Source organism: Camellia sinensis, chromosome 7 (assembly GCF_055761805.1).
Source record: "Camellia sinensis isolate YWXY chromosome 7, ASM5576180v1, whole genome shotgun sequence".
NCBI classification, from domain to species: domain Eukaryota; kingdom Viridiplantae; phylum Streptophyta; class Magnoliopsida; order Ericales; family Theaceae; genus Camellia; species Camellia sinensis.
Genome location: NC_138967.1, coordinates 191,396,529 through 191,408,580, shown reverse-complemented (window position 1 = coordinate 191,408,580; position 12,052 = coordinate 191,396,529). Strand labels below are relative to the sequence as shown.

General features: G+C 33.7%; 1 protein-coding gene and 1 pseudogene across 12 annotated transcripts in view; both read left to right on the top strand.

Annotated features, from left to right (window-relative positions):
- Nucleotides 1-3,224, top strand: part of LOC114319984 (uncharacterized) — a 281,641-nt gene extending 278,417 nt beyond the window's left edge. For all 11 annotated transcript variants that reach the window (XR_014336918.1, XR_014336919.1, XR_014336914.1 and 8 more), the window contains one exon: nt 3,194-3,224. The gene's annotated coding sequence lies outside the window, so the exon portion shown is untranslated. The remainder of the gene's footprint in view (nt 1-3,193) is intronic.
- Nucleotides 3,225-7,744: 4,520 nt separating this feature from the next.
- Nucleotides 7,745-11,672, top strand: LOC114273013 (receptor-like protein 7 pseudogene; annotated as a pseudogene). Its single transcript, XR_014336908.1, has 2 exons — nt 7,745-10,825; nt 10,934-11,672. The product of XR_014336908.1 is annotated as a receptor-like protein 7 pseudogene (transcript).
- Nucleotides 11,673-12,052: the final 380 nt, after the last annotated feature.

Below are 12,052 nucleotides of genomic sequence, written 5' to 3'. Positions count from 1 at the left end.
GATGAAGGTACATCAAGATAAAATTGAATTTATATTGCACTTAATATCATTATATGTTTTGATGAGGATCATCTTTGTATGCATATTGCAGCTGTTGAAAAGGATGATGTTCAAGAGGTTCATACCGATGTCACCATAGAGACTAATACAGTTGTCAACTCTACTTAGCCCCAAGGAAGGTCAATATGGTTGCACACATCAATGCTAGATCGGTTTTGAGTTTTTTTTCTAATTTTTATAAATTTATTTATTTGTTTATTTTTGTTGCTTCCTTTAATAATCACCAGGTATAAGAAAAGAGAGGGGGAAACTTGACCATGCATATTCTTCTGAGGATCTTGGAGGAATACTTGTGAGTTACTAACCTTAGTAACTTAGGTCCCCAAGTTTTTTGGTATAGAGTTGATTGAAACAGGTATTGTGAGGTTGTTATTTTGTGGTGCCTCAATTTTAAGTGAAGAATTTATTATTTGGGTCACTTTGTTGTCTGAAGGTGCCAAATTATTTTTAAAAAATGGAGTTCTAAGATTTTTGAGTTCTTCCATCTGCCCTTAATTTTCTTAATATGTTAATTGTACAGTTTTCAGAGGTTGCCTCTGTTTTCTTGTTTTGGCTGTAATTTTTAATAGATTGCTGTAATTCTATGTGGAAAATCATAGGTAAATTGATTGTTTGGGAACATCGCTTTAAAATTTTCCTAATTTACTCAAGTTTCACAAGAGTTAGATTCAGATTGGTTGATTGAATTTGAATTGATCAAGCTTCTGACAGCAAAAAATTGGCTATAAATTCTGAATATTTGGTGAAATTGGCATTCTAGAAAATAATGGCTTTCTTATATTGTCTATTAGTTTGGTTGGAATTTCAGCTAAATTTCAAAAAATCGGTTAATAATCGAAAGAATTTAAAGATTGTATAGTAGTTAATTGAAATCTATTTTTGTAGTGTGGTTTCAGTAAGGTGTTGGCATTAGGAAGCTGGACTTATTTAATTAGGCGATATTAGAAAAATGGCTATTGAGATGCACACTAAAGAGGCTTAGTCTTTGGAGAAGATTGATTGAGGGGAGATACGGCAGCTTGTTTGGTGGGTAGATGATTGATACTATTAGAGGTCCATATGGGAAGGGGGGGGGGGGGGGGGGGGGGGGGGGGGTTTGGAAGAGTATTCTCTCAATTTTTAATTTCTTTACGTTAACTATTGGCATTTGGATTGATAACCAGAGCTTCTTATGGAAATTATTTAGTTTTTCATTCCTTTACTCATCAATATTTAGACCCTTTTTTGTTTTTTGTCTCAATTTTGTTCGTTCGTTGGTAGGCTTATCTAGATCGCGATCTTAACAGTTGGATTGTTCAGTATATGAATTTTAGTATTGTTTGGATTGGTGGGTATGGTTTAGATTTTGATAAATTTGTTTAGATTTTGATAAATTTGTTTGAATTTTGCAAAATTGATATGTTTATTGACCTTTTCTTTGGCCATTTTGTTGTGTCCAATTCGTTAAATTGCCACAATAATGAAATTTTTGGGAATTCTTCTGAATTATTGTTCATTTGGTCAATTGGGTCAGTATTGTTTTGGTGAATTTTGGTTTGAATTTGTGATTTGGTTTTTCAGGGCAGGGGTTTGAATTCAATTCCTCGGGAAATGGGGGTTATGTCTAGGCAGGTTTTGCCCATTTGTGGTAAAGTCTGTTTCTTCTATCCTTCCCTGCGGCCAAGGTCGAGACAGCCTGTGAAGCGGTACAAAAATCTTCTTGCTAATATCTTCCCTCGGTCTCAGGTGAGTTTTAACTTCCCTTGTATCAGGTTTACTTGATTGTTATGTCTCTTTCAAGTAATGTCAATAATTTTTGTTGCTTCAAAGGTCAGTTGACGTGACTTTTTGCGATTCTTGTGCTTCTGTATGTTGAGGATGATTACTTCAAAGTATTCTATCAGGTACATTGTTATTGAGTACTTAACAAAAAGAGAAAAAAAGGAAAAAAGTACCTCGTGTTTGACATTGATCTGGTTGATTTATATGCTCCGGGGATTCAAATGTGTTCTGAAAATGGAGGGAAAATTTAGAGAGATGTTGATTGGGACAATCTGCTTTTGAGGGTAAAAAATGAAAAGGGCAACATATCATTACACGAGGCCTTGATGAATGTTCACCAAGTTGTAGCTTATTATTTGATCACGTACGGTAGATCCAGAAGTGTTATATTATCTGAACAATGAAGTGAAATCAACTCTGTTTCTAGCTGCTGAAGTAGGGTTTTTGGAACTTGTCACGCATATTCTATGTGATACAGTTGGGATTGAAAATACAAATGAAAGACTTAAAGGGTAATCACCTATTCATGCTGCCATGTTAAAAAGAAACCATAATTCTAACACTTATTCTTGATTTCTCTTTGGTTTTTGCATTTTTGTTTCTCAATTTATTTTAAAATCCCAGGTGTTTTAGATGCCTTATTGAAATCAGAACCAAGGTTCATTCAATTAAGAGATGAAGAAGGACTCCACTTCACTTGATTGCATGATTGGGCTATCTTGAAGAGGTTCAGTACTTGTTAGGAAGACAGAGTTCAGGTGCTATTGCAAGGGACAACAATGGCTTACTTCCTATTCATTTAGCATCAATTAAAGGCCATGTTGCTGTTGTCCGGGTGTTGCTTCAGTATTGGCCTGATTCGAGGGAACTGCTCAACTGTCATGGTCAAAATATTCTTCATGTTGCTGCCAAGAGCAGAGGACATAACATGGTTAGTTACATTCTCCAAGCTCCCGAGCTCGAGAAGCTTTATAAACATGAGGGACAAGCATGGAAACACACCCTTGCATTTGGCCACCATGGATTGGCATCCAAAGATTGTTAATACCCTAACATGGGATGAAAAAGTGGACTTATAGTGAATAATGAGGGTATGTCTGCTCTTGATTCTGCTGAATACTACATGGAAAGACTGCCCTCATTTCGAAAGGTATGCACTCAGCTAATTAAATAACCCTACACTTCAGATACCTAATCAAACATAACAAAATGAGAGTATGTCTGCTCTTGATTCTTCATGTTATTTATTTATTTTTATTTGCATCAAACTCCACTTACATTAATATGTCAAAATAGGGTCCAAGCAAAGCTATATCTATTGTTATTCATGATTAATGTTTTGTAATGGTAACTATTGTGAATCTTGTGCCAGTCCATATATACAATCTCGAAATGCTTCTTCACTTGTAGTGCTAAAGCTGAAGTTCTCCAAAGTTGTCTGTGCGTGAACATTCCTTTTCATATTACTATGAATTACTATTTAGCATTGACTGGAAGGAATTTTAATGGCCTGCTGTTTCAATAGCCATTAGGTGGTCATAGCTTAAATTTGTGAGACATTTTTATCTTGCAACGGTTAACATGGACTGCATTGAAAGCCGCTGGTGCACCACAAGCTTACTGTAGAAAAACCCTCAATGCTAAAAAGAAACAAGCATCTATGCAACTGGAGCAAGTGAACATAGATAGCTATAAGGACCGATTCAGCACTCTTCTATTGGTGTCCACCCTCGTTGCCACTGTAACTTTTGCAGCCAGTTGCACAATACCTGGTGGCCATAGCAACAATGGACCTGACCAAGGCATGCCAACTATGCTAAAACACAAGTGGTTTCACATGTTCATTTTCTGCGACACCATAGCCATGTATAGCTCCATTATGTGTTGGAGATATGTGGTTTTGTTCTTGTTTCTCCCCACTATGTACTCATTTTATTAATAAATTTGTTGTTGGTAAAATAAAAAAAATTAAAAATAAAGAAAAAGAACTCATCTCGTATATATAGAAATTTTCTAAATATGCTTTGGGTCTAACTAGCAGAAAGAAATACGTAGAGAAAAATCAATGCATGGCTTAGATTTATTCTAAGTGCCGAGGGAATTAAATTCAAAATAAAATGAGGTACATATTGATTTTTTTTCCGGTAAAATTCATTTTATCCTTTGTGGTTTAATAAGATACCCTCAAATGGTTTTGGACTAAATTGCAACACCTAACTCTATTAACAAAATTAGAAATTTACTATTTTACCCTTTTGAACAAGTATGTCAACTAATTACATATACACAGGTTTACACAAAGGATTTTACTGAGTTAATTCATTATATATACATACATACACAGGTTTATTTATACACATTACATAGAATTTCCCTTAATACATATATATATATATATATATATAGGTTTATTTATACACAATTTTATACATGCGTATATATAATCAAATTGGGTATTGATTTGGTTGAATATTGATTAGTCGGACCATAATTGCTAGAGTGTGAGGTACGAACTCCGTTTATTTGGACGGAAATATTGACGATAAAGAGGTAAATTGTAAAACGATCCAAATCACATGGGGATAATTGACTTTTTTAAAATAAAGGAGATAAAGTGCTTCACGGTTAAACCACTAAGGGGATTAAATGAATTTTATCCCTTCTTTTTTTTTGTGCATGTAACATTGTTGGAAAAGTTAAGGGCGAGAGGGTTAAATTCATCCAATTAAGCAGTTAAAAATAAGGTTGCTACTCAGGCAGTCCAAATTAAGCAACATGTGTCCAACTTGAATTTTTAAGGATTTGACAATATATTTTTAAAATATAGGTTTATGCAGCAATGAATTGAGCCTGAATTAAATTCAAGGCTAGGCGTAGACAAAGATTTTCAACAACTTGAAACCTAAATTACAAATTTAAATATATATATATATATATAATTATTAAATATACATATAAATTATTACAATTTCAATTTGATTTGCATTAATTGAATTGTTTTGACTTTCTTTGTTTTTTTCCTTCTTCAAATTACTAGGAGACGGAATTGAGGATTGGAGACTAAAGAAGTGAATGAACTATTGCAACGTTCGTTTTAAGTTTATGTTTGTGTTAGTAAAAATTTTGTTAAGTCTTGATTGACAGAGATTTAATAATAATTTTAATAAAACAATCAAATAGAAAACCAGACAAATACGTAAAGGTTCTATTGTCTTAAAAGTACAAGTACTTTTTTGAAATAATTAACAATTGAAAGAGTGAAATAAACACATACATTTTTTTTTATTGAAATCTTTTACGTTTATAATGTTACAAACTATTGAAAGCTATTACTAAAAGTTAAGATATTCCTAATAATAATAAATAAATAAATAAAAAGACTCTCATGAGTTTGATGACTTCTAGATCTTGTTTCTTTGTTCCATCCTGGCCTATTATAGGCTTGAAACCATCCTCCTTTTGTAACTGCTGAAAGCAGCCCACTTTCACATCAAGTTATATTCCACTACTTCACTTTGTAAGCAACATCTTCCATAGTCACCCACGTTGCCAAGTTCTTTGCTCATCTTGGATTCTTTGCACATCATGGGTTCACAACCACCTTTATGCCCCACGTCTGCTACACACTGCACAAAAACAGTAACAAAAACAACAACAATAATAATAATCATAACAACAAAATATGCTCATAATCACTTAAAACTAAAATTGATAGGCCACAATCAATAAAATTAGATTTGGCCATGATCGACAGGCCACAATTAATAAAATTGAATTTGGTCACAATCTATGCTACAATTGATAGAAAATAATTTATAGTGCAAACAGTTTGTAATGTGCACTTATTGCCTATTACTTAGGATTATTGGCCAGTCTAGCCTAGTGATATTCGCTTAGAGCAATTTCAACCATACTCTTCATTTTTCATTAGGTAAAATATAAAAAATGTATGTTCTTTATTTTACTTAATTTCTTTTTTATTTATGTACTCCAACGTTACTATTTATTTTATCTATCTATATACACAAACCGTTTAAAGAGCTTCTCAAGACTCTTCAAATGTAGCTAATTTTGAAAAAATTTGTTAAAATAACTATTGTAATAGTTAGTCCATTGGAATGACTAAAATATACGGATGATTGGTATAATAGCTAACAAGTTTCATTTAAAGAGTCCATTGAAAATGTTCTTAGTACTATTAATGTGGCTAGGATGTTTAATTTGTTTTGATGTTATTTCATAGTTGATACTTATGTTTCTTACTTTGTTACTTGTTAGGATGTTTTATAAAAATTCAACTTAAATTTGTGGGTAATTCGGGCCTAGCCCAAGTTCAATTTATTAAGCTCAAACTAGCCTTGGGCACACAAAATTAGGTTAGAGGTTGGACTTGGGCGGAGTTAGAGAACACTCAACACTACTTAGATAACCCTCAACTTACTGAATTTGTTTGAGTTGCACCCCGAGTTAAAAATTATGAGCTACCTTAATTTATACTAACAGTAATGATTGAGACCCCCACAAGACCCTCACAAATCTGGATCACTCATGATGTGGACCCCACACATACATGAGTTCGCCCCACATATACATGGAGGGCCAGTATCACTTTGGGAGTGTGGGAGTCATCCCCAAAGGGGGTTTCCAAACATTTCCCTTATAATCCTAATGTAATACAAATCAATCAATTTTCATTCCAAATGTACCAAGATGTCATTTCCCAGAGTAAATTTTTTCTCCCTATCTTGTGTTTGGATCATAAATTTGGATAGAAATTTGGAAAGGAAAGAAAAATAATAATTAAAATGTGAATTAAATACAAGTTAAATTTTTTCTCTATTTTCCTTTCCCTCTTTCTTTTTAAATCTTTATCTAAATCCATAATCTAAACAACTGTTTTATAAGTAGACTCTTCACATTTATAATGAACTCTGACGAAATGAAAATTTTGATCATAAAATGAGTACATAAGATCAATAATTAACCAAAATAAAAATGGAAAAAATTATAACATAATGATGGGAAAGGTTTGATTAAAGTTGGCATAAAGAGCCAGAGGCTAAACCTTGTATTGGTTGAAGGACTTTGAAATATTTCTCCCTTTTATCCCACCAACCCAAAGTTGGTTTGTCTTCCGTTTCTTTAACAAAATGTTCCATTCACTCTTGCTTTCTAATACCAACTCCAACTTTTTCTTCATTTACGACCAACCTTACCACTAGAATCAACGCTTAAAATATATGTGGGCAAATTATTTGGACCACTAGTCTTTGTATTTTGAGTTCTATTTTATTTTGGACTATGTAAATTTTTTGTGACCAATGTGATTATTGATTTTTCAATAAAATGAATCATGAATCACGAGACTTTTACTATAATATCATGTCAAATTTATTTTTCAAACTTTTAGACAACAAAAAATAATGAATCTTAAACTTATGCTATAAAAAAGCAAAACAATCTTAAAATTGCCAACTTTTAATTAATTTAGACAAATTATATTAGCAGTCTTTATATTTTTAATTTTATGTCATTTTTGTTTTTATAATTTCAATGGATTCGATTTTGATCAAAATTTATAATTTTGTCTCAACTTAGTTGAATTAATTACAACTTCTAGTTTTTTTTTTTTTTATGAAAAATGGGCACATGAGTGACCCGTGTTATGCTTTTATAGACCGAAAAATTGTAAACTTATTCAATTCAATAAATTAACTTCAATCAATTCAATAACATTTTCTTTCAAGAACCCTAATCAGTATTATCAATTGAACCAAATTAATACAAAATTTAAAATTAAGGATTCAAAATCGGGCTTATTGAAATTATTCAGACTAAAAATCACACAAGGAACAAAATGTAAAGATTACCAATATAATTTCCCATTTGGTGTATGGAAAACCATTACTAATAGCTTTGGGACCACTGGAATTAAAGACAGAGACTTGCTGTTGTGAACTTGAAAGTCATGATGGCTGATGGAGAAAATTACATAGTTGCCGTGCTTGACCACCACCACTATAGTAAGACTTAGAAGTGCGTATAAGAATGAATAATAATAGATTTATTCCTTCTCCATCTATCATCAAACCACTATCCTTCTTACTCTCCCTTCATATCTCTCTGAATCCTCCCACCTATAAAGAAAACAAAATGAGTTGGCTTATGTTTCTTCATCAATTTCTTCTGCTATTTCTCGTCTTCTTCTTCTTCCTCTTCTTCTTCTTCTTCTTCTTCTGCATGCCATACCTGCCTTGAGGACCAGAGATTTTCACTTCTCCAATTTAAAACAACATTTACCATAACTACTAATGCCTCTTTATATTGCGGATCTGGTTCTCATATTCCTAAAATGGTGTTCTGGAATGAGAGTACAAATTGCTGCTCGTGGGCGGGGGTCACGTGCGACTGGTCGAATGGTCATGTGATTGGACTTCACCTGAGTTGCAGCCACCTTCACGGCACCATCCAAGCCAACAACACCCTCTTCCACCTTTGTCACCTCCAAAGCCTCAATCTTGCCTTCAATGACTTCAATTTCTCTACAATTTCACCTGATTTTGGCTCGTTTGCAAGTTTGACCCATCTCAACCTCTCTTCCTCTAATTTTACAGGCCGAATTCCTTCAAAAATTGGCCATCTATCCAAATTGATTTCCCTTGATCTCTCTTATTTAAATGATTATTATTATTGTTACTATGAACAACACACTTTCAATATGATCCTTCGAAACCTAACCCAATTAAGAGAACTACACCTTGATTGGTTGAATATCTCTTCACCTTTACCTCATGCTTTGTTAAATCTATCTTCTTTGACATCTCTCACTCTTGCTTATTGTTGCGTGGGAAATTCGCAGAAAAAATTTTTCACCTTCCAAACCTATGAAAGATCAACGTATGGGCAAATTGGGACCTCACAGGTAAACTTCCATACTTCAATGTGACTAGTTCCCTTCAGTTTCTTGATCTCTCCGAGACAAGTTTTTTTGTCCAATTGCCTAATTCAATCAGCAATCTTAAAGCCCTGATTATTTTGTACCTCTTTAACTGCAACTTTTCGAGGTCCATTCCAGCTTCTCTTGGGAACCTTACACAAATTACCAATCTAGGCTTCGTGGATAACAGTGTCGGTGATCAAATCCCCTCATCAATTTCAAACCTTGTAAAGCTTAATGGCTTGTATCTTGACGGAAACAATTTGAACGGACAAATACCAGATTCCCTTGGCAACATGAGCCAACTTACTGACTTGTTTCTTTCTAGAAATCAGCTAACTGGTACAATACCATCTTTGTTGTTTGCTCTGCCTTCACTGGTTGTTATAAATTTGAGTAACAATAACTTAAGTGGTGTAGTGGAGCTAGATAAGCTGCTTAATCTAAAATATTTGTCCTATTTTGATCTCTCATATAATGGTCTCTCATTGAACATCAACAACAGTGTCAACTCTACCTTGACCACCTTTGACACTGTACGATTAGCTTCTTACAACTTGAGCGAATTCCCAAACTTCTTGAGAGAACAAACTAGATTGCGTTCTCTAGACCTTTCAAACAACAAAATTCATGGTGAAGTTCCAAAATGGTTATTCAATGTGGGGAAAGATTCATTGCAAAATTTAAATCTTTCTCATAATTTCCTTATAAGTTTAGAGCATCTTCCATGGAAGAATCTATGGTATATTGACCTGCACTCCAACTTACTCCAAGGACCACTCCCTGTTCCACCTAACACCACAATTGTTTTCTCTATCTCAAACAATAAATTGAGCGGGGAAATCCCTCCATTGATTTGCGGTCTGAGTTCACTTCTAGTTCTTGATTTGTCTAATAACAGTTTGAGTGGCTTGATTCCACAATGTTTGGGAAACTTGAGCAACAGTCTCTCAGTGCTGAATTTAGGGATCAATAGCTTTTCTGGCACCTTTACTACAACATTTACCAAAGGCAATTTGCTAAGGAATCTTAACTTGAATGGCAACAAAATTGAAGGACAAGTTCCACGATCTTTGCTCAATTGTGAATACTTGGAAATTCTAGATCTTGGAAAAAACAAGATAAACGATACATTCCCCCAGTGGTTGGAAACTCTTATAGGATTGCAGGTTCTTGTCTTGAGGTTTAATAGGTTTCATGGTCACATAGGCACCTTCAAGACCAAGAGCAAACATCCGTTCCCTAAGTTGAGAATTATCGACATATCTTACAATGAGCTCACTGGGCTTTTGCCAACAAACTATATCGAACAATTTGAAGCTATGACGAATGTGGATGAACATGAATTGAAATTGAAATACATGGGTGAATACTATTATCAAGATTCTGTGGTGGTAATGATGAAAGGATATGAAATTGAATATTCAAGAATCTTAACGGTCTTCTCAATCATTGATTTATCAAGCAACAAATTCCAATGAGAGATTCCGAAATCCATTGAGAAGCTTAATTCGCTTCGAGGTCTTAACTTGTCTCATAACAACCTTACAAGCCATATCCCAACTTCACTTGGAAAGTTAACAAACCTTGAATCATTGGACCTTTCCTCAAATGAGTTTGTTGGGAAGATTCCGTAGCAACTAGCAAGTCTTACGTTTCTTGAGGTACTAAATCTTTCAGACAACCAACTAGTGGGACGAATTCCTCAAGGGAGCCAATTTAATACATTTGGGAATGATTCATACAATGGGAACTTGGCCTTATGTGGGTTCCCCTTATCAAAGATATGTGAGGAACAACAGCCATTGCCACCTTCACCAACGCTCCAACATGATGAAAATTCAGATTGGAAGGGCGGGTTTAACTGGAAAGTTGTTGTGATGGGGTATGGATGCAACTTTGTATTTGGAATGGTTATGGGATATCTTATGCTTGTAACTCGAAGTCCAGAATGCCTGATGAAAATTATTGAAGGAAAACAATATAAGAAGGTGAAAAGGTCCAAGAAGAGTGCCCACTGATGCAGTAAAGGAAGAAATCAACAAAAAAACAAATGGCGTCATTTAGGTAAGTAGAATTTATCTTTAAAGCATTACTTTGTTGAATTATCTTTTATGGTTTTTATGTATATGCTATTATTGAGTTGCTAATGTTTTTATTTCAAAACTAAATCAGTTCCATTAAGTGGCACAATAAAGCAATGGCATCCACTTGAAGGGATGTCTCATGTAGCTGTTGCATTTGAGTCCATGTGCATCCGGATAGTAGCTATACAGGATCACTTCAAAAGATTTTACTTATGTTGTTTAGTTTTCTTAAAGCACAAGTCAAATAAGAGTTGCATATCATGACTCTTTGTTTCTTTTCTCAGAACCTTAGGATTTGTTCTTTTTTTTATGTAGTTGCTTTTAAGTTGGATTTCAGTCAAACTTGGCCTTTATGTGTTTTTTAACTCTAAAATGCAATCTTAAAAGTTACAACTCAAACCATTCCCCTTGTTTCATTCTTAATCATTTTTGAATGACAAAATTGTTGGCTACTTGATAGAGAATTTGCACTGAAAATAATGATGTGTTACTCCATTTTAAAACATTGCCAAGTTTGCTTGTTGGGAGGTAAAAGCATCCTCAATTCAATGGCGACTAAGGGATCACACTGGAGATATAGTCTAGCACTTGTTTCTATTGAGATGTGGGAATTTTGTGATTAATTACGGTAGGAAAATGGTGATTCTGAGAGTATTGATTGGAAATGTTGTTCATAAGCAAGAAAAGAATCATGGAAATACAATCAACAATGGGGTTTACTTTTTTCAATTGTGATAGCTTGGTGTACTATATTGTTGTATTTTCTCTACCAATACAATACACTATTAACTGAAGTCTAAATGATTGTTATAAACATTAAAAAAGAAGATGGCAGTTATTTGTAAGTCAACTGATCTTAATGTGTCATGTTGTTCCCTTCAATTTGAATGTCCGAATTCCACAACCAATCCGGATATTCAAACTGGAGTTTAGTTTAGTACAAGTAATAGATGTTTGTCACATTGACACTTTTTATAAATTAATAGTTAAGATTTTGTCTACTTATTTACAAATTCACAATTAGATCCAAATAAAAAACTTGACCCAATATTTAATATGTTAATGGATAGACAATATGAGTGCTCAAACAACATTTTTTAGTCCATATTCAAATTGGAAAGAAGCCGTTCTCTTTGAATTATCTACAGGAGCAATGGATAATTTTTCTTCTCAAACTAATTTTCTTCTGACCAACTACCTAATTCAA